The 23,823-nt window shown below is 41.6% G+C and overlaps 1 protein-coding gene across 1 annotated transcript in view; it reads right to left on the bottom strand.

Annotated features, from left to right (window-relative positions):
* The window catches only part of rbfox1 (RNA binding fox-1 homolog 1), a 733,656-nt gene extending 712,584 nt beyond the window's left edge, over positions 1-21,072 (bottom strand). Inside the window, exon 1 of the mRNA XM_061973817.1 lies at positions 21,007-21,072. The gene's annotated coding sequence lies outside the window, so the exon portion shown is untranslated. The remainder of the gene's footprint in view (positions 1-21,006) is intronic.
* Positions 21,073-23,823: the final 2,751 nt, after the last annotated feature.

Raw genomic sequence — 23,823 nt, 5'->3', positions numbered from 1 at the left:
GCATGCCTTTTTGTATTTTGGTATCCTGCATGATTTATGGACAATTAACCATTTCCTTACCTGTACCTCGCCTCCGGAGTGCACCGTCTGCATCTTGGGAGAACGATCCACGCAGTAAAATGGTCGTAACAAATATATCGTATAAATCAATTAGCATGTTTAGTGGGTGTGCATTTTGTAATAATATAAGTAGTTTTGTGTTTATGTTGCACACAGACATATTTGAGTGACGCACCAGAGGTTGACAGCTACTGACCAATGTGTGTGTCTGAGTTGTGTGAACAATAAAAGTAAAAAGACTCAGTGATCAAGTGTAATGCTCAATCGTTCAGTTGTAGAGTCAAGAGACAGAACTAACAGAAGTGACGTCAGCCAGTGGATTAGTGGATCGCTATAAGGACGACTGATGAAGCGCAGTAGCGGTGGTGGTGTCACGGCCAGGGCGCATTCCAATGCGCTCTCATCTTTGCGCTCTGCTTGCCGCACCTCGGGCCGCACCCACGGCTGCGTCACGCCCACATGCCGGCAAGGCTGTGGGCGATCAGCAATCAGCGCACCTGGACCTGATGAGAGGGAGCTGTATAAAGGACCAGTGGACCCAAGGATCCATGCGGGAACTTAGTTTACCCTTGGTGTACCTAATATAAGCTGAAGACTTATGCTCTCTTTCTCTCTGCGTTTTCCCTCCTTATCTGACGTCCTTGTTTGTTCTCCCGTAGTTCCTTCCCGAGTCTTACCGTTTGTTTCCCCCGTGGTTTTGAACTGCCTTCCTCGATCCTCGGCCCTCGCTCTGGACACGGACTCCAACGCCTCTCTCTGCCCCACGGACCTCACGCGGATCACGGACCCCTTTTGCCTAGCCCCCTTTTGGATTTGTCTGCTTCCTCATCCAACATCACGGTAACACACAACAGCTAACTACACACATAGTCTAACACCAGTCACTCTTGGATTTTGTCTCACACTCCATTTCCGTAGTTATTATCATTATTATTGTTTGATTATTATATATATGGAAATATATATAATAAAATACATAGAGCTATACCGCCCCCTGGTGTATTTGCCGTCATCTCCCCTCTGTTAAACCATAACAGGTGGTGAGTTAAGTGCCATTGACTTGAAACTGTACAACTCTTATTAGCGTGCATGACTTTGAGGGACTTTTGAGGATGAATTGTGGTGTTGCTGTCTATTGGTAATTATCACCAGCTGACTTGTTATGTGTATGCAGCTGAACAGAATGTGACAGCGTGTCACAATTACGACGGTCAGCTGGATAAAGAAAATACCGATAGCAGGACCGTTAGTCCAGAATGCTCACGGTCCTGTAGGACCGACCTAATTAGGAACCGGTACTAAAAAAAAAGACCGTTACTCTGTATAAATCCCTACTCATGGATGATCAGCATTAAAGCATTAAACACTGATATCAAGATCCCTTTAAATGTATCAGACAAGAATACAAACACCAACACAAGCGCTTCAGTACCATGACAAACTAGAGTTGTAATGATCAATTGGGCGATTAACAACTTAACTTCCGCGTATTTCCTCCATTGTCTTCTCGATATCACAAATTTTAATCTCTAAGTGATTAGTTATTATTTTAATTTGTGTTTGGTTTAGGGTTGTACGGTGTACCGGTACTAGTATAGTATCGCGGTACTAATGAATCAAAAACGGTACTATACTCTGTTTGAAAAGTACCGGTTCGCCTATTTTTTTTTTTTTTTTTTAACAAGCATGACGGCACGTCGTCGTCACGTCATGACATTGCTGGTTTTACGAGCAAAGGAGCATGTTCGGCAGCACACAATCACGGAGTACTTACAAGCAGACACAGTGTGTAGACGGAAAAGGGAGAACAGACGCATGTTGGCTTAAAAACTAAAGATAAAGGTGAAGTTATAACACTGAAACACCCTCAGGAAGAGGTGCTTTAAGACATGGCTTAATGGATGGGAACGTAGATCGACCGGTAAATTGAGAGCTTTGCCTTCCGGCTCAGGTCCTTCTTCACCACAACGGATTGATACAGCGTCCGCATTACTGAAGACGCCGCACCGATCTGCCTGTCGATCTCACGATCCGCTCTTCCCCCACTTGTGAGCAAAACTTCTAGGTACTTGAACTCCTCCACTTAGGGCAGGGTCTCTTACACACACCCGGAGATGGCACTCCACCCTTTTCCGGGCGAGAACCATGGACTCGGACTTGGAGGTGCTGATTCTCATCCCAGTCCGATTCAGTGAGAGCTGAAGATCAGTGAGAGCTGAAGATCCTGGCCACATGAAGCCATCAGGACCACATCATCTGCAAAAAGCAGAGACCTAATCCTGCAGCCACCAAACCAGATACCCCTCAACGCCTTGACTGCGCCTAGAAATTCTGTCCATAAAAGTTATGAACAGAATCGGTGACAAAGGGCAGCCTTGGCTGCGATAATACTTACTAGTAAATGTCATGATTTTGTGAAAACTGTTAGATTAAATCTAAACGTCTACATTGCAATTCCATCTTCTCCATTTCCAAGCTCAGGGAGTATAAAATAGATCAAGCTTGTACCCGTGATCTTGTCCTTTCGGTCACAACCCAAAGCTCATGACCATAGGTGAGGATGGGAACGTAGATCGACCGGTAAATTGAGAGCTTTGCCTTCCGGCTCAGCTCCTTCTTCACCACAACGGATCGATGCAGCGTCCGCATTACGGAAGACGCCGCACCGATCCGCCTGTCGATCTAACGATCCACTCTTCCCTCACTCGTGAACAAGACTCCTAGGTACTTGAACTCCTCCACTTGGGGCAAGATCTCCTCCCGACCCTAATATTTTTTGTTAAAATAAAGCCAATATTGCCAGTTTTTTGTGGTCCCCTTTATTTAGAAAAGTATCGAAAAGTATCGGTACAGGTACCAAAATATTGGTATCGAGACAACCCTAGTTTGGATCATCAATCATTTAGGTTATGTTTGTTGATTTGCCTCTGCTCGTTCCAAATGCACAAACCACGTCCTTCAGATATTTAAAAAAGCCTCTACATAAGAAACAGGAAGACAGCTTGTATTCATCTTAAAGGTGATACAAGCGTGAGAAGGTACTTTTTCTATCATGAGGCCAGTGAAGATTTGTCTCATACCTTGTTTATCAATGCAAAGCATGTCTGCACTTAAAAGCTCAGATCAGAGAGTAAATCCATCATCACATGAAAGGCTGCTAAACTTTTGCTGGAGATACTGATTCCAGCACATACCGTATTGCACTCACCTCCACACACACACACACACACACACACACACACACACACACACACACAGGCTTGTTTGCATTCTCGTCCTTAGCCTGCCGGCTGACATTGCTATTGATTACACTGGGGGACCTGCATGACCCTGCACAGTAAGAAACCAACAGAAATGCATTTGATAGCCTGGCCATGGAACGTTTTTTTGCAGGCTATTCAGCATGGAAAACACCACCTTACACTTTTGCCACAAAGCCAAATAACGTCCAAAAATGTTTTCAATTTTCAGCATAGTTTAAATGTAAAAAATTCCAAACAAAATAAAGATAATCAAGCAATCGCAAGAGATTTAAATGGAACACTAGCTTCCTGTGATGAATGGACACCGTTAGGGGTGTCTTCCCAGCAGGCACGAGACATTGATACAACGTTGATTATACATACAGGTCCTTGAAAACTGACTTTGAAACAATATAAAATAGTTGTATTTGTAAATTGAGACGTGATGTCTAACATTGGATCCACGTTGTTGGTTGGGAACTGACCAAAATTCAAAGGTCAAATTAACGTCACAACCGGACATTGAATAAACGTCGTCAAAAACCATGTTTTTTCAACGTTGTATTTGTGTTGTAGAATATTGGTTGGGAAATGACCAAAATTCAATGGTGGAATCAACGTCATAACCTGATATTTAATTACGTCGTCAAAAAGTATGTTGTTTCAACGTAGTATTTGTGTTGTAGAATTTTGGTTGGGAAATTATCAAAATTCAATGGTCAAATCAATTACCATACATTGAATAAACGTTGTCAAAAAGTATGTTTTTTCAACGTTGTATTTGTGTTGTAGAATTTTGGTTGGGAAATGACCAAAATTCAATGGTCAAATCCAGGTAACAACCTGACATTGAATAAACGTCGTCAAAAAGTAAGTTTTGTTAATGTTGTTTTGTGTTGTAGAATTTTGGTTAGGAAATGACCAAAATTCAATGGTCAAATCAACATCACCACCTGACATTGAATAAACGTCGTCAAAAAGTAAGTTTTTTAACGTTGTTTTGTGTTGTAGAATTTTGGTTGGGAAATTACCAAAATTTAATGGTCAAATCAAGGTAACAACCTGACATTGAATAAACGTCGTCAAAAAGTATGTTTTTTCAACGTTGTATTTGTGTTGTAGAATTTTGGTTGGGAAATGATCAAAATTCAATGGTCAAATCAAAGTCAAAACCTGATATTGAATACATTTGTTAAAAAGTATGTTATTTCAATGTTGTATTTGTGTTGTAGAATTTTGGTTGGGAAATGACCAAAATTCAATTGTCGAATCAAAGTCAAAACCTGATATTGAATAAACGTCGTCAAAAAGTATGTTGTTTCAATGTTGTATTTGTGTTGTAGAATTTTGGTTGGGAAATGATCAAAATTCAATGGTCAAATCAACGTCACAACCTGACATTGAATAAACGTCATCAAAAGTATGTTTTTTCAATGTTGTATTTGTGTTGTAGAATATTGGTTGGGAAATGACCAAAATTCAAAGGTCAAATCAAAGTCAAAACCTGATATTGAATAACTTCATTAAAAAGTATGTTGTTTCAATGTTGTATTTGTGTTGTAGAATTTTGGTTGGGAAATGACCAAAATTCAATGGTCAAATCAACGTCACAACCTGACATTGAATAAACGTCGTCAAAAGCAAGTTTTTTTAATGTTGTATTTGTGTTGTAGAATTTTGGTTGGGAAATGACCAAAATTCAATGGTCAAATCAACGTCATAACCTGACATTGAACAAACGTCGTCAAAAAGTGTGTTTTTCAACGTTGTATTTGTGTTGTAGAATTTTGGTTGGGAAATGATCACAATTCAATGGTCAAATCAACGTCACAACCTGACATTGAATAAACGTCGTCAAAAAGTAAGTTTTTTTAACGTTGTTTTGTGTTGTAGAATATTGGTTGGGAAATGACCAAAATTCAATGGTCAAATCAATTACCAGACATTGAATAAACGTCGTCAAAAAGTATGTTTTTTCAACGTTGTTTTTGTGTTGTTGAATATTGGTTGGGAAATGACCAAAATTCAATGGTGGAATCAACGTCACAACCTGATATTTAATTACGTCGTCAAAAAGTATGTTTTTTCAATGTTGTAATTGTGTTGTAGAATTTTGGTTGGGAAATGACCACAATTTAATGGTCAAATCAAGGTAACAACCTGACATTGAATAAACGTCGTCAAAAAGTATGTTTTTTCAATGTTGTATTAGTGTTGTAGAATTTTGGATCAGAAATGACCAAAATTCAGTCGTCAAATCAACGTCAAAACCTGACATTGAATAAACGTTGTCAAAAACTGTGTTTTTCAACGTTTTATTTGTGTTGTAGAATTTTGTTTGGGAAATGACCAAAATTCAATTGTCGAATCAAAGTCAAAACCTGATATTGAATAAACGTCGTCAAAAAGCATGTTGTTTCAATGTTGTATTTGTGTTGTAGAATTTTGGTTGGGAAATGATCACAATTAAATGGTCAAATCAACGTCACAACCTGACATTGAATAAACGTCGTCAAAAAGTATGTTTTTTCAATGTTGTATTTGTGTTGTAGAATTTTGGTTGGGAAATGACCAAAATTCAATGGTCAGATCAAAGTCAAAACCTGATATTGAATAAATTTGTTAAAAAGTATGTTATTTCAATGTTGTATTTGTGTTGTAGAATTTTGGTTGGGAAATTATCACAATTCAATGGTCAAATCAAAGTCAAAACCTGATATTGAATAAACTCGTTAAAAAGTATGTTGTTTCAATGTTGTATTTGTGTTGTAGAATATTGGTTCAGAAATGACCAAAATTCAATGGTCGAATCAACGTCACAACCTGACATTGAATAAACGTCGTCAAAAAGTGTGTTTTTCAACGTTGTATTTGTGTTGTAGAATTTTGGTTGGGAAATGATCACAATTCAATGGTCGAATCAACATCACAACCTGACATTGAATAAACGTCGTCAAAAGGTATGTTTCTTCAATGTTGTATTTGTGTTGTAGAATTTTGGTTGGGAAATGACCAAAATTCAATGGTCAAATCAAGGTAACAACCTGACATTGAATAAACGTCGTCAAAAAGTACGTTGTTTCAACGTTGTAGAATTTTGGTTGGGAAATGACCAAAATTCAATGGTGGAATCAACGTCACAACCTGATATTTAATTACGTCGTCAAAAAGTATGTTTTTTCAATGTTGTAATTGTGTTGTAGAATTTTGGTTGGGAAATGACCACAATTTAATGGTCAAATCAAGGTAACAACCTGACATTGAATAAACGTCGTCAAAAAGTATGTTTTTTCAATGTTGTATTAGTGTTGTAGAATTTTGGATCAGAAATGACCAAAATTCAGTCGTCAAATCAACGTCAAAACCTGACATTGAATAAACGTTGTCAAAAACTGTGTTTTTCAACGTTTTATTTGTGTTGTAGAATTTTGTTTGGGAAATGACCAAAATTCAATTGTCGAATCAAAGTCAAAACCTGATATTGAATAACCTCGTCAAAAAGCATGTTGTTTCAATGTTGTATTTGTGTTGTAGAATTTTGGTTGGGAAATGATCACAATTAAATGGTCAAATCAACGTCACAACCTGACATTGAATAAACGTCGTCAAAAAGTATGTTTTTTCAATGTTGTATTTGTGTTGTAGAATTTTGGTTGGGAAATGACCAAAATTCAATGGTCAAATCAAGGTAACAACCTGTCATTGAATAAACGTCGTCAAAAAGTACGTTGTTTCAAAGTTGTAGAATTTTGGTTGGGAAATTATCAAAATTCAATGGTCAAATCAAGGTAACAACCTGACATTGAATAAACGTCGTCAAAAAGTATGTTTTTTCAATGTTGTATTTGTGTTGTAGAATTTTGGTTGGGAAATGACCAAAATTCAATGGTCAGATCAAAGTCACAACCTGACATTGAATAAACGTCGTCAAAAAGCATGTTTTTTCAATGTTGTATTTTTGTTGTAGAATTTTGGTTGGGAAATGACCAAAATTCAATGGTGGAATCAACGTCACAACCTGATATTTAATTACGTCGTCAAAAAGTATGTTGTTTCAACGTTGTATTTCTGTTGTAGAATTTTGGTTGGGAAATTATCAAAATACAATGGTCAAATCAATTAACTGACATTGAATAAACATCGTCAAAAAAGTATGTTTTATCAATGTTGTATCAGGACCACATCACCTGCAAAAAGCAGAGAACTAATCCTGCAGCCACCAAACCGGATCCCCTCAACGCCTTGACTACGCCTAGAAATTCTGTCCATAAAAGTTATGAAGAGAATGGGTGACAAAGGGCAGCCTTGGCGGAGTCCAACCCTCACTGGAAACGTGTCCGACTTACTGCCGGCAATGCGAACCAAGCTATCATTATAAATTGCGAAAAACACAATCGATATCAATATCTAATGCGTTCGATAAAATATTTGTTACATATTTACAATCAGTTAACAGTATCCACAGTACAATGGGAGGGACACACTAACTAAGTCACCTACCAGTATCAACTACCAACTTTGGTTGCGCCGGCTTTTTGTCTCGATGTGGATTCTCTGCATGGAGTGAGAAGAGAAACTGTAATATATCAACTCAATAACAGAAACGTGTCTTTAGTTTTGTTGGTTTAAATGTATGTAATCTCTTTCTGTCTTGCCTCTAGTGAAGGCGGTCACATTTTTTTCCACTCCCTTCTTGCTCTCTTTGTTTTTGTCTTGTCTGAACTTTTTTGAAGCCTCTTTCTTTGCACTGTCCTCCAAATCTAAACATCAGACATGGAAATGATCAGCTGGACTCTCGACGCAAATGACAAAATCATTTCGACGAGGAAAAGAGGTTCGGGGAAGCCTGGCTGCCCTGATGGAACCATTGCTGCGGGGTACGTGAGAGATTCCTGGGAGAAATTGAGAATCATGTGCCTCTCAGTCCTTTCCAGCGAGGACGTGGAAGACATCTACCTATTTGGAACCGTGATCGCGGGGCACCTGCTGATTGGGCTGGGCATTGCTCTGGTGTATCGTCAAATTCGTAAGACGATGGCAGCCACTCAAGGAGCCCAAAGGCTGTTCGTCGCAATGGAAAGTTTGAGCCGGGCTGTGGGATCACAGACTGTGGCGATTTCTGAACTGAATAGCAAGATAGATCACATCATGGAGAAGCTGGCTGAAAAGGAAAAATTGAATAGGAGGGCCGGTATGGACGAATCGAACAGACAAGTCATTGTAATGTCTGCTCGCGGAAAACAAACATTCTAATCTACGATTTGACTCCCTCGAATGGCCTTGACGCTGTGAACAACAAGAACAGGCTGTTCTGAAAACACCCCCGAGTATACCTCAATGATGGACGCTTTTGACCTCCCTTCCTCCTCAACGACACCTGGAGTCGAACTTTTGCTTGCATGCAGAACGGCCCCAGCCTATGAACATTACATCGTCCCACTCAAGACAATGGGCACATATACACACACACCCCCTCCTCCACCCCACGCCTTCACCACCGCTTGTTTCCCCTCGGGGTGATGGACGGCTGGCAGCGCTTCATAGCAGCAGTCGACCTCCAGGGTCCCAACTCCCCGCCCTTCTGTTGCGAGTTGTCGTGATTAAATCTAACGTGTTTATGTGTGGTTTTTTCCCACTCCAGACTAGGCCCCCTTAGGAGCCCAGTCTAGATTGTATTTTTCTTACTCATCTTCTTCCCCACCTTTTTCTTATCTTTTACGGGGCGCCTTTGGCGACCCATCAGCGTCCCTGTTCTTTAACCCTGTACACTGTTTGTTTGTCTAATCTTGAACGGGTTTGCGCTGAAAACATAGTTTTGTTGTACTTGTGCAATGACAGGGCGGTATAGCTCGGTTGGTAGAGCGGCCGTGCCAGCAACTTGAGGGTTGCAGGTTCGATCCCCGCTTCTGCCATCCTAGTCACTGCCATTGTGTCCTTGGGCAAGACACTTTACCCACCTGCTCCCAGTGCCACCCACACTGGTTTAAAAGTCACTTAGATATTGGGTTTCACTATGTAAAGGGCTTTGAGTCACTAGAGAAAAAGCGCTATATAAATATAATTCACTTCACTTCACTTCACTTCAATAAAGTCCTATCCTATCCTAATGTCATTGTTGTGACAACATCCTAACACTTCCAATGTGTCCGTTTAATTAGTTGCTTCCCAAACTACTCTGCCTAGTGTTAAATAGCTTATACACTACTGCCATCTAGTGTCTCAAATCTGCAACTACCATCAAATTGAGTTTATTTTATTTATCTTAGTTGCAAATTTTTTTACTGTATTTATTGGCAGGCTTTAATAAGTCATAAGAAGTATCAATAATTATCGATATGGATCAATATAAAGAACGTATATTGTGATATAGTTTTCAGCCGTATCGGCCAGCCCTAGTTGGTAACATGTCAAGCTCCTCCTTCTTCTTCTTTTTTTTTTTAAATACATGTCCTACGCCCACGTTTATCGATGATGCCATGGTCGGCTTGTGGGAAACGTCGTTTTTGTTAGACCACTTTATTTATTTTTTTAATAAATTAATAAAAAAGTGGCATCCTCTGAGCTCAGCTGCTGCTGCCATGTCCCTCTTTGGTAGCAGCAGGCACATTTTAATCACTCGCTGGCAGATTAAAGAGGGCGATGGAATTAAAAAAATTTAAAAAAAGATGAGAAATATCTGCTGCTTCCTCGAAGATAGCAGGATGTGGGGATACCCCTTCAGGCGAAATTGAAGGAGAGAAGAAGTCGTGTGTGCTTTTGTCGACTTGGAAACAACAAATATATGAATAATGAGGGATAAAGGATTGCCTTCATCTTGTCGCACAAGGACCGGGACTTGTATTGTCTGCCAGACATGGTTTTCCTAATTTTTGTAAACATACAGCTGACTTGACCCGCCAATAAGCTCCAGATTTGTCTTCAAGAATCTTCGTGGCTTGCATTTTGACGAGCTCAGTGGGTTTGTACCGTATTTTTCCGACTATAAGTCGCAGTTTTTTTTTTCATAGTTTGCCCGGGGGTGCGACTTATACTCAGGCGCGACTTATGAGTGAAATTATTAACACAATACCGTAAAATATCAAATAATATTATTTAGCTCATTCACGTAAGAGACTAGACCAGGGGTCGGCAACCTTTACCAGTCAAAGAGCCATTTTGACCAGTTTCGCAAATTATAGATAACGATGGGAGCCGCAAAATTTTAAAAAATTTTAAATGAAATAACACTGCATACAAAGTTTTCTTTTTGCTTTGTGCTATGTATAACCAGGGGTCTCAGACACGCTGCCCACACCTTTATATGGAATTTGAAAGCTGGTGCGGCACGCGGGTTTTAAATGAACGGCGCTTGTCAGCGTCATGCGTGCCGTGATGGTACAGCATATAGCACCCACTACAACCAGCGAGCCTGATCAGCCACACGTTGTATGGTGTTTCCGCTTGCTCACATAAGTGACAGCAAGGCATACTTGGTCAACAACCACACAGGTTACACTGACGGTGGCGGTATAAAAAAAACTATAACACTCTTACTAATAATGCGCAAGAATGACAAACACATTTCGGGAGAACATCTGCACAGTAACACAACATAAACACAACAGGACAAATACCCAGAATCCCATGCAGCCCTAACTTTTCCGGGATACATTATACACCCCCGCTACCAAACCCCCGCCCACCTCAACTGACGCACAGAGGGAGGGAGGGCAGGGGGGGTTTGGTGGTAGCAGGGGTGTATAATGTAGCCCGGAAGAGTCAGGGCTGCATGGGATTCTGGGGGTTTGTTCTGTTGTGTTTATGTTGTGTTAAGGTGCAGATGTTCTCCTGAAATGTGTTTTCCATTCTTGTTTGGTTTTGGTTCAAAGTGTGGCGCATTATTAGTAAGAGTGTTAAAGTTGTTTTATATGGTCACCGTCAGTGTAACCTGTGTGGCTGTTGACCAAGTATGCCTTGCTGTCACGTACGTGTGCAAGCAGAAGATGTATATTGTATAACAAGTGTTGGGCTGGCACGCTGTTAATACAGATTGTAGTGAGCGCCAAATGTTGTACCATCATGGCACGCCCTTATTATAGCTGTAAGGGTGAAAATCGGTGAATATTAATCCCGGGAGTTTTCTGCGAGAGGCACTGAAATCCGGAAGTCTCCCGGGAAAATCGGGGGGGTCGGCAAGTATGCAGCTGAGCCGCATCAGAGTGATCAAAGAGCCGCATGCGGCTCCGGAGCCGCGGGTTGCCGACCCCTGGACTAGACGTATAAGATTTCATGGGATTTAGCGATTAGGAGTGACAGATTGTTTGGTAAACGTATAGCATGTTCTATATGTTATATCCGCGAGAAGGGCCCGACGCACGTCCAGGGTCACCACCGCGCCCACCGCACCGACACCCCGCCTCGTCCGCCTTCGCCGCGGCCGGCGTCACGCGCAGCAGGTAAGCAGCTTACCTGCCCGCCACCCCCGTGGCCGGGGGCTCGTAACAGGGGTCACTCCGCGCGCTCCGCCCGCGCAGCTTACCTGCCCGCCACCCCTATTGCCGGGGGCGCGTAACAGGGGTCACTCCGCGCGCAGTGCGCTCACGAAAGGGGTGGGGCTCACCCTGGTTGATATAGACAGCAGCTAGGACGGTGGCCATGGAAGTTGGAACCCGCTAAGGAGTGTGTAACAACCCACCTGCCGAATCAACTAGCCCTGAAAATGGATGGCGCTGGAGCGTCGGGCCCATATACCCGGCCGTCGCCGGCAGCGAGACGCGCTTGGAGGTGCGCTCAGCGCGGCTCCCATATGATTGCGCACTGGTGTGCGTCTGGGTCGTGACAGCGTGGCACGCGAATGTCTGTGCTGCATTGGATCAGTCTCCTTTCTTTAACAGGCAAAAGCTTTATAACCTCACTAATGCCTTGCATCGTCTATATTAGATATATAACAACGGGCGGGTGCGGGCGGATGCAGTTCTGATCAAATGTTAGATCGGGTGGATTGCGGATGGTTGACGACTTTCTGATGCGGTTGCGGATGAAATAATTGCCTATCCGTGCATCTCTAACGTGCGTATAAATGTTTTAAATTCCATTTTTCTCTAAGATTATATTTCTCCTCTTTTGTTGAGAATAATTGTTGTTTATTCTTGGGTAGCAGGTTATAGTTTGCTTTGTGTATAATTTTAGCAGTTTGCAAATTCACTATGTTGTAGAATTTCAGTATTTTTGATTGAATAAATTAAGTGTTTGAACAAGTGTTTTCTGAGGTAGTACTTGGTGGGAAAAAAACCACACAAATCCACTCTTCATTAGGGCAGGATTATTGAAACTAAAAGACATTGTGGAATTGCATACTCTATTAGTGATGTTCAAAGCTAGAAATAAAGTTGTTCCGAAGGACTTACAAAAATGTATTTGTGTTCACGTCTGAAGATGAGAACCACAGAAGGCCGTACGACTTTAAAACATCCAAATTGATGTGAAAGTATGGAATTCTCCAAAGAAAGACTTCAAAAGTTGCAAGACTATTTTTGAATTTAAAAAGAGTTACAAAAAGAGACTTTTTGATTGATTTTTGATTTTGATTGGGACGTGTCATTGGGAAAATGCTTCAAACGAAAATTACAAAAGTACATTGGAGTTCGGGTGTCGGTGGAGCATACTTGCCAACCCTCCCGGATTTTCCGGGAGACTCCTGAAATTCAGCGCCTCTCCCGAAAACCTCCCGGAACAAATTTTCTCCCGAAAATCTCCCGAAATTCAGGCGGAGCTGGAGGCCACGCCCCCTCCAGCTCCATGCGGACCTGAGTGACGTGTTGACAGCCTGTTCTCACGTCCGCTTTCCCACAATATAAACAGCTAATGATCGAGGGCGAGTTCTTGGTTTCTTATGTGGGTTTATTGTTAGGCAGTTTCATTCACGTCCTCCCAGCGCGGTAACAACACACAACAACAGCAGTCAAGTATTCGTCTGCCGTAAAGCAGTTCGTCTGCCGTAAACAGCAATGTTGTGACACTTTTAAACAGGACAATACTGCCATCTACTGTACATGCATATGTGACCCACCCATAATGTGTCACATTTTTGTGTTGATTGATTTATTTTATTTTGTGGTTTGAATTCGTTTTTGGAGCTGTCGTTCCACATTTATCAGTATTCACATTGGTCAGTAGGGGGCAGTAGGGCGTTTCTTCCCAATTGAATGCTATCACCTGCAGACCGGAAGTGTCTTGTCATTCTGATGAGCGCGACCAGTCTGTGAACAATTGAAACGTCCTGTGTGCTTTTTCCTCCTGTATAACAGGTTAGTTTTGGTGAATCAACTCACTGAATAATATCCATGTGATCTTTATAAGTTTAAGTACACATTCTGATGGTGGAGCCTAACTCTAAAGTGTTTGTGAGTTGTAGTTTGTATTTGTGAATGAATCCAGTGCACAGCTGCAGTAATCAATACAAAAAGGCGACGTGAGTACGCAGTGTTTATGTAGGAACTTCTGATCCTAATTCAGACTCCCAAATTATAGCTCCCGTTTTCTTATTGATTTTATAATGTATATTTGTATAATGTGTGTGTTCTGAAATAGTGACAGAGAATAGAACAAGGATGGACAATTCAACCCTTAACTCAACAATGAGTAGATGAGTGTTATGTGTGTGTATATGTGTAAATAAATGAACACAGAAATTCAAGTATTTCTTTTATTTATTTATATATACAGTATATATATATATATATATATATATATATATATATATATATATATATATATGTAATAAAAAAAAATATATAGCTAGAATTCACTGAAAGTCAAGTATTTCTTATATATATATATCTTAACCACGCCCCCAACCACGCCCCCCACCCCCCACCCCCCGAAATCTCAAGGTTGGCAAGTATGCGGTGGAGGGAACAGTGATAAAGTCATGTAAATAATTTGTTTGAAAAAAAAAAAAGGGGGGCAGATAAATATAAGAATATTACTCTTCCATCTGCTCCTTTCTGATCAACAACAAAAACAATGAAAGTGTGAACTGCACATGGCTTGTATATATGCATTTTCATGAAAGGAATAAGAAGAAACCACTGATCTAAAACATGCATCTATTTAATTCAAGGCTCAACGCAAATAGCATACAAATATTTCACAGAACTATAAACAAGGGGACCAAAAGAAGGGGTAGCTTTGCTCAGTGTTTTTCAAACACTAAGTACACTGCAAAAAGTCAGTGTTCAAAAACAAGAAAAAAATATACAAAAATGAGGGGTATTTTATTTGAACTAAGCAAAATTATCTGCCAATAGAACAAGAAAATTCGGCTTGTCAAGACTTTCCAAAACAAGTAAAATAAGCTAACCTCAATGAACCCAAAAATACCTTAAAATAAGTATATTCTCACTAATAACAAGTGCACTTTTCTTGGTAGAAAAAAAAGAGATGTTGAAAAATATTCTTAAATGAAGTAAATGCTAGTGCCATTATCTTGACATAATGATATGCACTCGGCATTACATTTCTTGAAACCAGCAAACTTATACTAAAAACTAATTTATTGTTCTTAATGGAAAGGCAACAAGGCAAGCGCTTGTTACTCTCGGGGTCTCCTAGCCGCTCAGGCAAATCATATTGTTTAAAAATGCATTTTTCCATCGATAACATGACATCATCGCGCCAAGTGCGTGCTCTTTCAGTCAATTAGTGCGCATATATACAGCCCGGCCCCCGGCCATCCATCCATCCATCCATCCATCTTCTTCCGCTTATCCGAGGTCGGGTCACGGGGGCAGCAGCCTAAGCAGGGAAGCCCAGACTTCCCTCTCCCCAGCCACTTCGTCCAGCTCCTCCCGGGGGATCCCGAGGCGTTCCCAGGCCAGCCGGGAGACATAGTCTTCCCAACGTGTCCTGGGTCTTCCCCGTGGCCTCCTACCGGTCGGACGTGCCCTAAACACCTCCCGAGGGAGGCGATCGGGTGGCATCCTGATCAGATGCCCGAACCAAATCATCTGGCTCCTCTCCATGTGGAGGAGCAGCGGCTTTACTTTGAGCTCCCCCCGGATGGCAGAGCTTCTCACCCTATCTCTAAAGGAGAGCCCCGCCACCCGGCGGAGGAAACTCATTTCGGCCGCTTGTACCCGTGATCTTGTCCTTTTGGTCATAACCCAAAGCTCATGACCATAGGTGAGGATGGGAACGTAGATCGACCGGTAAATTGAGAGCTTTGCCTTCCGGCTCAGCTCCTTCTTCACCACAACGGATCGATACAGCGTCCGCATTACTGAAGACGCCGCACCGATCCGCCTGTCGATCTCACGATCCACTTTTCCCTCATTCGTGAACAAGACTCCGAGGTACTTGAACTCCTCCACTTGGGGCAGGGTCTCCTCCCCAACCCGAAGATGGCATTCCATCCTTTTCCGGGCGAGAACCATGGACTCGGACTTGGAGGTGCTGATTCTCATCCCAGTCGCTTCACACTCGGCTGCGAACCGATCCAGCTAGAGCTGAAGATCCTGGCCAGATGAAGCCATCAGGACCACATCATCTGCAAAAAGCACAGACCTAATCCTGCAGCCACCAAACCAGATCCCCTCAACGCCTTGACTGCGCCTAGAATTTCTGTCCATAGAAGTTATGAACAGAATCGGTGACAAAGGGCAGCCTTGGCGGAGTCCAACCCTCACCGGAAATGTGTCCGACTTTCTGCCGGCAATGCGGACCAAGCTCTGACACTGATCATACAGGGAGCGGACCGCCAAAATCAGACAGTCCGATACCCCATATTCTCTGAGCACTCCCCACAGGACTTCCCGAGGGACACGGTCGAATGCCTTCTCCAAGTCCACAAAGCACATGTAGACTGGTTGGGCAAACTCCCATGCACCCTCAAGAACCCTGCCGAGAGTATAGAGCTGGTCCACAGTTCCACGACCAGGACGAAAACCACACTGTTCCTCCTGAATCCGAGGTTCGACTATCCGGCGTAGCCTCCTCTCCAGTACACCTGAATAGACCTTACCGGGAAGGCTGAGGAGTGTGATCCCACGATAGTTGGAACACACCCTCCGGTTCCCCTTCTTAAAGAGAGGAACCACCACCCCGGTCTGCCAATCCAGAGGTACCGCCCCCGATGTCCAGCATCGCGTGGACATCGGGCCAAAAATGTTTTAATTGTAATTTTGAGGAATTTATCTGAATGTGCATGAACTATTTCTGTTCAAAATTGTTTGAAATGTTTAAATATTAACTGTCAGTTTACTGTACTGTGCCAACTGTACTACTATATGAGTACATATTTTCTATTGTTTCATTGAAAATAAAACAGCAAAGTCCATTTGGATGTCATCTGTTTTAATTATGAGACACAATTGTGTCAAAGTCCTGATTTTTTTTTTTTTTTCATGCTTGAAATACGAAATGATTACTTTAAAAAAGTGGTTTTATACTTGTGAGTGTTGATGACACAGCTTTGCAACAGTTGATATTCTAGTTTCAAGCATGTTTTACTCAATATAGGTCATCAAATCTCAGCAACAAGCTGCAATATCTTACTGAGATCATTTAGGACCAAAACCCTTAAAACAAGTAAAACACTCTAACATAAAATCTGCTTAGTGAAAAGAATTATCTTTTTAGACAGGAAACAAGCAAATATCACCCTTATTTGAGATATTTGATTTTACTTAGAATTCAGTTTTTGCAGTGTCCCGTGAGATATAGTCTGGTGTGCCGAGGGAGATGATGTCATTTCACCTAATTGGGTTAAAAATATTGTTTGCAAACCAGTAATTATAGTCTGCAAATGATGTGTTGTTGTTGAGTGTCGGTGCTGTCTAGAGATCGGCAGAGTAACCGTGTAATACTCTTCCATATCAGTAGGTGGCAGCAGGTAGCTAATTGCTCTGTGGATGTCGGTAACATCGTTTGTCGTCATCACAATATGCAGACGACAGCGGGAGGCAGGGTGCAGGTAAGAAGGTGTCTAATGCTTAAACCAAAAATAAACAAAAGGCGAGTGACGCTAAGAAAAGGCATTGAAGCTTAGGGAAGGCTATGCAGAACGAAACTAAAACGGAACTGGCTGCAGAGTAAACAAAAACAGAATGCTGGACGACCGCAAAGACTTACAGCGTGTGGAGCAGCAGACGGCGTCCACAAAGAACATCCGCACATGACATGACAATCAACAACAAAATAGGAAACACTACACACTAGGGGTGTAACAGTACGTGTATTTGTATTGAACCCTTTCGGTACGGGGGTTTCGGTTCAGTTCGGAGGTGTACCGAACGAGTTTCCACACGGACATATTAAGTAGCGTAACGCACGTTGTGTAAACAATGCACACTGAGGCACAACACACGGCATGCTAGCAGCGACCGGGCTAGGACAACATGCAAAAGTCAGAGCTGGAAGACCCTCCTGTCTCGTTAAGATCTCCCGTTTGGGAACACTTTGGCTGCTCGATACAACAATGGAGGACGGAGGTTTGCCGACATTGTTCAGCAGCTGCTTCTGACAACACGTCAAACATGCTAACCCATTTGAAGCGTCACCACCGCATTCAAGCAGCCTCTCCTCGGCGAGTCAGGCAGGTGTTATGAGAGTAGCGTATGTGTGTGTGTGGCCCTTTAATATGTGACAGCATGTGAGGCGAGTGTGTGGGCGAGCGAGGTGAGGGAGCGGTAGCGTGAGTGCGAGGAGTGTCTAGTGTTTTGTTGGATTGGCTGTGTGCAAGACCTCAATAAAGCCACGATTTGCAACTAATCGCCGGACTCGTCATTTACCCTGGAGTCCGGAGCTGAAGGGTGTTGCCCCCGAGAATACATCGGCTCTGGAGGAGTTTCTCCCCTGCGCTCCTCGACTACGGTCTGGGAGCCGGAAGCAGGAAAGGTGCAACACAGGGCTAAAGCAATAACAAATGTTTTTATAGCAGCATATTTAAGACCATATTGCATTAAAAACTAGATTTTGACCCACTTGGAAAAACAATAAGCCCATATATCCTCTTACTGCCAAGTTAGCCAGACTGGGGTGGAAAAGAAAAGTTAATCTGAGGCTGAGTTGACTTGAAACTGTTTAATGTTGCACTTTTTATATGTAGAAGAAAAGTTTTGTCACTTTATTTAATCCAAGCAACAATTTAAGGCAGTTTAATGTTGATTAACGTGGACCCCGACTTAAACAAGTTGAAAAACGTATTGGGGTGTTAGCATTTAGTGGTCAATTGTACGGAATATGTACTGTACTGTGCAATCTACTAATAAAAGTCTCAATCAATCAATCAAAAAAAAACACTTTACATGTAGAAAGTTTTGTTAAGAAACCATTCTGAGCCTTATCCATACCTGCCAACTTTTGAAATCAGAAAAACCTAGTAGCCAGGGTCCAGGGGCCGCAGGCCCCGGTAGGTCCAGGACAAAGTCCTGGTGGGGGGTTCAGGCTTCGCCCCCCGACGCAAAATGATTATTAGCATTCAGACAGGTTAAAATGTTGCTAAAACCATCACTTTTCTATCAGTCACAGTGACTTTTCAAAACAAAAATATTACAGCAAAAATCATATGGGTTGATTGACATGTTTATTCTGTAAGCTAACTTCAATAGTTTGAAATTATTTTGACAGTTAATGCCAGTTATCCTGTCAACCTTTCACAAGACTTCAATTTGTTCATTGAAAGTATAAACAGTATAAACACTTTTTACAGTAAACAAATGGTAAAACAGTACTAAACAATTCCATTAAAAAAAACATTGGTGTCATTATTAACTTTCTGTCCAAGCGTGTATAATCTACTGCCTTGTTCAATTGCATAAAATATTCTGTGCCTAAAATTCACATTTCTATCACAATTATCATACTGTAAACATGGTAAGCTAACTTCATTAAAATTAATAGTCCTGTCAATAGCATGGAATTACAATTCAAATGTAGTTTTTTTGTAAGCCTTTCAAAAGAATTCAAAATATGAAAAATTAATGAAAATTAATTTAAGCCATCAGACACTTGAAAAGTGGCACATCACATCTCTAATGTAATCATTTGAACTTTTCAACAGAAATAGCACTGCAAAAATATTAAGGACATACTTCTGTATTTTGGTAGTTATGCTGTCAACATTTAACAAGATTTCTTCAACTTGGACTTGAAAGCATAAATAGTATAAACACTTTTAACAGTATAACAGTACTAAATAATTCCAATAGATAACATTGGTGTCATTATCTTTTTGTGGCTAAAATCCGAAAAACGTTGAAAGTTTTCCACTTGTATCGCTAGCAACGGCATTAGACTTGTGTTTTTTTTGTCCCAACGTGGTCTTTTACATGCTAATTCCTCCGTGTCCGATCGAAAAATCTTGTCTGCACAAGGTGCAATTCGCGTAGTTTTCACCCTTTTTGGAACGGATAATTATTCCCGGATAGGCTTTTGAATATTCTTCACGGAATGACTGCAGTTTTCTTTTCGTTTTAAGACTCGTTTGCGATTTTTCTCCGGCTGATTCCATGATCGTTAACTCGCTCGTTTGGAAACAATGGCAACAGGTGCCTCGTGCTTGGCAGCGGTGCTATAAATAGCACCGCGCATTTAAAAAAAAAAAATTTTTTTAATTAATGAAAAACCGTAATTTTTATCACTGCAACCGTAACCCGGAATAGGTTGATGAAAACCGTACTAATTACGGGAAAACCGGAGTAGTTGGCAGGTATGCTTATCTTATTTAGTTTTTATTTTATATATGTTGACCACATGAACTCTGGCAATGTACCATGTGTGTATATGTATGTTATGCCATTGTTTACAAATTTGGTAAATAAATAACCAAAAAATTTATATTTTGTTGTTTTTTTACTGTACCGAAAATGAACCGAACCGTGACCTCTAAACCGAGGTATGTACCGAACCGAAATTTTTGTGTACCGTTACACCCCTACTACACACAGGAAAACACCCCAAAAAAATCAAAATAAGTCACGGGGTGAAGTGACAGTACACCTACTTTGAGACAAGAGCTATAGTAATGCATGCTTGGTTGTGGTTTGAATTTATATCCAACAATTGCGAGAACGACTTTTTACTGTCAATATCGGCCGCTGAGTTTCATTTTTGTATGTTTTCCGCTAGTGGTGTGCCTCGGGATTTCTCCAATGCCTTAGCTGGAAAAAGGTTGAAAAACACTAGTTTATCATCCCTTATATATGAACAATATATGTCAGTATAAGTCTGCAATCGTGCATCAGAACATTTTTTTTTTAACAGACCGCAGCTATTTTCAATACCCTGAAAAATAAAGATTTCATTGACTTCCAAACTTGAGAAAATTCGGAAGTATTAAAATACATTTTAAAAAAATAGAAACTTTCCCCAGCTGGGAAAACAATGACGTCACAGCATGCATATGTAGAATAATTCCACAAGGCTGTGTGGACCTCCGTGCTTTGAAAGCAAAAAATGCCTTAAGGTACAGGTTTAAAAAAAAAAAAAAAAAGATGAAGCCAAAGTTGAAACAAAGCATCCACTCAAAAACAACCTCGGTGACATTTACTCCCACACCTGGAATTCTTTGCAAAGTCCAATAAATCACGCAAGACCCTCAGCTAGAACAGGCAGGGAAACGCGCCCCTCAGAGTTCTACGATATGACGGTGAGAGAAGATGAATGATGGCTTAAAAAAAAAATTTTAAAAGAGCTTTTATGGGCAAACAAAGATCGTTCCACTCACCTGGCCGTGCGTGTCCTGACACTGCGTGGCGTGTGCTGTAGGTTCCCGGTGAGATGCGCGCGCAATCCCAGGCTCTCTTCGAGCGGAGTGATAACAGTAAAGCTCGACATGCTGTGGCCGCGGGGCGGAAACTACACGGTGGCATTTTCAAAATAAAAGAAAGTAAATGCTTCAAATCCCTGTCTAAGCATGTTTACTTATTGGTGGTTAAGAGACTGGTTCCTGGTGTGTTTTTGGTAGAGGTGGACGATGCTACAAAGCTTGGTGTCGCATTTGCTTTTTTTTTGTTTGATTGATTGAAACTTTTATTAGTAGATTGCACAGTACAGTACATATTCCGTACATAAGTTTTTCAACTTGTTTAAGTCGGGGTCCACGTAAATCAATTCATGGTATAAAAATATATACTATCAGCATAATACAGTCATCACACAAGTTAATCGTCAGAGTACATACATTGAATTATTTACATTATTTACGATCTGGGGTATGGGATGTGGAGAGGAGGGGAGTTAGGTTTGGTTGATATCAGCACTTCGCATACTTGCCAACCTTGAGACCTCCGATTTCGGGAGGTGGGTGCTGGGGGGGCGTGGTCGGGGTGGGGCGGGGGCGTGGTTGGGGGCGTGGCTAAGAGGGGAGGAGTATATTTACAGCTAGAATTCACCAAGTCAAGTATTTCATATACATATATATATATATATAAGAAATACTTGACTTTCAGTGAATTCTAGCTATATATATATATTTATTTTATTATATATATATACATATATATATATATATATATATATATATATATATATATATATATATATATATATATATATATATATATGTATATATATATGTATATAAATAAAAGAAATACTTGAATTTCAGTGTTCATTTATTTACACATATACACACACATAACACTCATCTACTCATTGTTGAGTTAAGGGTTGAATTGTCCATCCTTGTTCTATTCTCTGTCACTATTTTTCTAACCATGCTGAACACCCTTTCGCAGGTACCCAGAAAGGTTTCGAGTACCACCAAAAAAACTGAATCTAGTATAAAAATCTGTGTTAAAGGTGTACAAATCATGGAAAGAAAAAAAATGTAAAAAGGAAAAAAAAAAATTAAATTGTTATATGTATCCAGTGATTATACTATAAAGTTGTTTTCCATTTAACTTCACCAGTTTTAGATTTTTTTTTTTCAAAATCGCTGAATTTTCACATTTGCCGTTCAAATACTGAGAAAAGACTTGCGGTGAGTCAGCAGCCAGTTGTGCCTCACCATGGATTGCGCAATGACTCGGCTAACTGCTGGTCTGCTGTGCAGTGAGACCGTATTGCTATATGAATTATATTATACATTTCCATAGTTTAGTTAGCTGAGGTATATAATGTACAGTGTATTTTGTCAACAACTTTATGTGTGTAACGTAATTATTGTGCTGAGCGATCATAAAACGGCTGCAAAAGACGCACTATGTGAGGCTCGCAGTAATCCCGCCTCCTGGTGGTAGAGGGCGCTAGTGATCCCAGAGATCATTTTTGCGACTACTCGGTTGCAGAAGAAGTGACAACAAGCAGCAACAGTTAGCAGTGATCGTTTATTTTTACCTCTCGCCTGAACTTTTAACATGGAGGACTACATATCTAAAATAAAACAGTTTTCTAAACTGGACTTTCAATCGAAGCAGGAGGTAATTTTCAAAAAGGGGGACCAGAGGGGGTGTGCTAATTACAGGGGTATCACACTACTCAGCCTCCCTGGGAAAGTTTACGCCAAGGTACTGGAAAGGAGGGCCCGGCCGATAGTCGAACCTCAGATTCAAAAGGAGCAATGTGGATTCCGTCCTGGTCGTGGAACAACTGACCAGCTCTTTACTCTTGCGGGAATCCTGGAGAAGGCCTGGGAGTATGCCTATCCAGTCTACATGTGCTTTGTGGATTTGGAGAAGGCGTATGACCGGGTCCCCCGGGAGGACCATCCAATCTCTGTACAACCAAAGCGAGAGTTGTGTCCGGGTGCTTGAATGTAAGTCGGATCCGTTTCCAATGGGGGTTGGTCTCGGCCAGGGCTGCGCTCTGTCACCTATCCTGTTTGTGACTTTCATGGACAGGATTTCTAGGCAGAGTCGTGGCCATGGCGGAGAGAGTATACGTCTCGGGGGGCTAAAGGTTGCGTCACTGCTGTTTGCAGATGATGTGGTCCTGATGGCACCTTCGGTTCGTGACCTTCAGCTCTCACTGGATCGGTTCGCAGCCGAGTGTTCAGCGGCTGGAATGAGGATCAGCATCTCCAAATCTGAGGCCATGGTTCTCAGCAGGAAACCGATGGATTGTACAGTCCAGGTAGAGGACGAGACTCTGTCCCAGGTGGAGGAGTTTAAGTATCTCGGGGTCTTGTTGACGAGTGAGGGAAAGATGGAGAAGGAAATCAGCCGGAGAATCGGAGCAGCTGGGGCAGTATTGCAGTCTCTCTGCCGCACTGTTGTGGCAAAACGAGAGCTAAGCCAGAAGGCAAAGCTCTCGGTCTACCGAGCTATCTACATTCCTACTCTCACTTATGGTCATGAAGTGTGGGTCATGACCGAAAGAATAAGATCGCGGATACAAGCGGCCAAAATGAGTTTCCTCAGAAGGGTGGCTGGCATCTCCCTTAGAGGTAGGGTGAGAAGTTCAGTCACCCGAGAGACTTGGAGTAGAGCCGCTGCTCATTCGCTTGGAAAGGAGCCAGCTTAGGTGGTTCGGGCATCTCGTGCGGATGCCTCACGAGCGTCTCCCTAGGGAGGTCCTCGTTGCACGTCCCACTGGGGAGGAG

Source organism: Nerophis lumbriciformis, linkage group LG22 (genome assembly GCF_033978685.3).
Source record: "Nerophis lumbriciformis linkage group LG22, RoL_Nlum_v2.1, whole genome shotgun sequence".
NCBI classification, from domain to species: Eukaryota; Metazoa; Chordata; class Actinopteri; order Syngnathiformes; family Syngnathidae; genus Nerophis; species Nerophis lumbriciformis.
The sequence above is the reverse complement of the archived record's forward strand: the minus strand, read 5'-3'. Positions and strand labels throughout refer to the sequence as shown.